Source organism: Triticum dicoccoides, chromosome 6B (genome assembly GCF_002162155.2).
Source record: "Triticum dicoccoides isolate Atlit2015 ecotype Zavitan chromosome 6B, WEW_v2.0, whole genome shotgun sequence".
NCBI lineage: Eukaryota > Viridiplantae > Streptophyta > Magnoliopsida > Poales > Poaceae > Triticum > Triticum dicoccoides.
In genome coordinates, this window is record NC_041391.1 from 456,996,990 (window position 1) to 457,000,222 (window position 3,233).

Genomic DNA, 3,233 nt, shown 5'->3' on the forward strand with positions numbered 1-3,233 from the left:
GGGCCACGGCCATGGCCACGAGCGGCAGCGCGGCGGGCCGCGGCCACGGCCACGAGCGGGAAGGCGCGGGCACGACCACGGCCACGGTCATGGCGGTGGCGGGGCTGGGAGGAGCGCGCCCACGGGCACGGGCGGCACGGCCACGGCCATGGCGGGGCGAGCTAGGTACGGGCGCGCGTGGTTATTTTTGGGCGCTTGTTGGAGTTGCTATTGTTGCTAGCTGGGCAGTATATTTTTGGGCATCTGTTGGAGATACTCGGTTGTCCGGCGCGCTAAAACACTATTTTGGCGCTGTAAATTTTTTTTAGTGCGCGGCTAGATAGAGCGTCTGTTGGAGATGCTCTAAGAATCTTACTTAATTTCTAGCACACCTTTTTAATGCAGGTGTTAGCATCAGCGTAGTTGTACTGGTAATTAGCATGTCCTGCGCCTACCTGATCCACGAAAGGAGGAGCCTTGCCACCGTAAAGAGGAGGTACTTCAAGCAGCACGGAGGCCTCATGCTGTTCGAGGAGATGAAGTCAAAGCAAGGAGTGTCCTTCACGCTGTTCACCAAGGAGGAGCTAGAGGAGGCAACCGGCAGATTCGACGAGCGAAATGTGATCGGGAAGGGAGGCAACGGCACCGTCTACAAGGGCACCCTCAAGGACAGCCGAACCGTGGCCATAAAGCGGTGCAAGCTCATCAACGACAGGCAGAAGGAGTTCGGGAAGGAGATGCTCATCCTGTCCCAGATCAACCACCGGAACGTCGTCAGGCTCTACGGCTGCTGCCTCGAGGTGGAGGTCCCCATGGCCCATGCTCGTCTACGAGTTCGTCCCCAACGGCACCCTGTACCAGCTCATCCACCGCCACGGAGCGCGCGTCCCCCTGGCGACGCGCCTCAAGATCGCGCACGAGGGCGCCGAGGCGCTCGCGTACCTGCACTCCTGGGCCTCGCCGCCGATCATCCACGGCGACGTGAAGTCGCCCAACATGCTCATCGACGACGGCCACACCGTCAAGGTCTCCGACTTCGGGGCCTCCATGCTGGCCCCGACGGACGAGGCCCAGTTCGTGACGTTTGTCCAGGGGACCTGCGGCTACCTCGACCCGGAGTACATGCAGACCTGCAAGCTGACGGACAAGAGCGACGTGTACAGCTTCGGCGTCGTCCTCCTGGAGCTGCTCACCCGGAGGAAGGCGCTCAACCTTCAGGCCGCCGAGGGCGAGGAGAAGAACCTCTCGTCGTGTTCGCACACGAACACATCACCGTATACCCTCGACACCGGGGGTGATGCACCACATCTCACGTCGAAGGAGACCTGCCGGAAGCGCGGTACGCAGGACAATCCGGCGGACGCTTTTGTAGACTCGAAACCCCACACGCCCGGGAGGGACCCCGTCAGGGCGCGCGGCGGCTATGGGCTGCCCTAGGTCGGCCTGACCGCCCCTAGGGCCTCGAGGTTCGCCGCCCTGCAATGAAGAAGAACGAACGAAGAACGAGGAAGAAGAAGAACAAGGGAGAAGATAAAGGTAAAGGTAAAAAGTGATATATTGATAGATCGATTGTGTGTTATTCAATCGGTCGTCACCTCTTGTCTATATAAGAGGCAGGTGGACTTCCCGTACAAGAAAAGGACTTGCCTAGCCGTCCAAATCATCAAAACCTAATAAAACACGGACTATTCACGACCCCCGGCCCGGATGTCCGGCTCAAGACCTGGATGATCCGGCCTAGCCCAGTTTTTTGACAGCAGCTCACTGTTTTGTCTCTAGAATCCTCATACGACCTCGGATTTGGACGTTTTTTATATCCAAATCAACCGTCTCGACGAGACGCACAATTTTGCTGTTGAACACTTTTTGATCTGAGGTCATATTGAGAGAGTTTCGGGCTGTTTTCTAACATCTGCAGCAGAAAAACTTGTCCGGCCGGACTATTGCCCGGACTGTCCAGCCTTTACCCGGATCATCCGGAAGTTGACCCAGATCATCCGGCGTCAGCGCCAACCTTCTGGAATCTTAGTGCTTCAATTACCCGGATGATCCGGACCCCGGCCCGGATGATCCGGCCAACATTGATGCAGCGCACGGTTTTGCCTATAACTTTTGCATACGACCTTGGATAGGGACAATCTTTATATCAGAATCGTCCGTTTTGACGAGACGAAGAACTTTGCAGTTGTAACTTTTTCCATCAGAGGCCATCTTGGGGGCGTAATCAGCCGAATACTGTTCTGAACACAAAATCTCAATACTTCGAATACAACTTCGGCCTTAGAGATGAGATCGGATGGCTATGGCCCAAATATCAAAATTTCTCCTTTTGACGATAAGGAACTTTCTCGCTTTGATCATTTTTCCATTTGAGATCTTCTTAATTATGTTTTTGACCATGCCAAAGTCTGGTGTCAACACGTCGCACTTCCTTCTCGCCGCGAGCGCGAGCAAGCTGGACGAGATGGTGGACGCCCAGATCGTGAACGAGCAGAGCATCGAGGTGATTGAGCAGGTGGCGGAGATAGCAAAGCAGTGCCTGGAGATGGCCAGCGAGAGGAGACCCTACATGCGGGAGGTCGCGGAAGAGCTTGGCAGACTAAGGAAGCTTCTGCTTGCGCAGCAGCATCCATGGGGCCAAAGGAGTTCCCAGGAGATGGAAGCTTTGCTTGCTGTTGGGTCGCCAACGCCAAGCACGTGCTCCGAGATTGAACCTAGCAATGCGTATGTCAGCTTGGACGATTCTGCGTACCTGGGAGTGCAATCCCCACGGTGATACCATTTTTCCTTGCTTCCGGCCGGTCCTGGACCCCTGGGTCGAGTTCTGTGAACATACTGCGAACTGTCGTGTGCTCGCGTATGCACGTTTTGGAACGAAAAATGGTCTTGTCTTCGATGATGTTTGTGCAAGTTTACTAGTAGGAATTTTCAGCCGAACCAACCTATGATTATGATTGATTGGTTATCTGGATAGTGGTATCCTCAGACCATTAGGATTTAAGTCCGAGTACTCGCATTATTCTGAATTTATTTCAGAATTTCCGGCGATACACGTTCAATGCGAGAAGACATTCCCGTTGACTACTAGGCGTTTATGATGACTTCGTAAAATCTTAACATAATATGTCGGCTCAGTCTCTCGAAAATGCTCATAGGATAGAGTGTGTGTGTGTATGTTTACTAGGTGAATGTATACGCATATAAGCATTTGTGTCTGTACTGATGATAAAAAAAGTAGGAATTTTAGACAAACG

At 53.8% G+C, this 3,233-nt stretch overlaps 1 pseudogene; it reads left to right on the forward strand.

Annotated features, from left to right (window-relative positions):
* The window catches only part of LOC119326399, a 5,915-nt pseudogene extending 2,971 nt beyond the window's left edge, over positions 1 to 2,944 (forward strand).
* Positions 2,945 to 3,233: the final 289 nt, after the last annotated feature.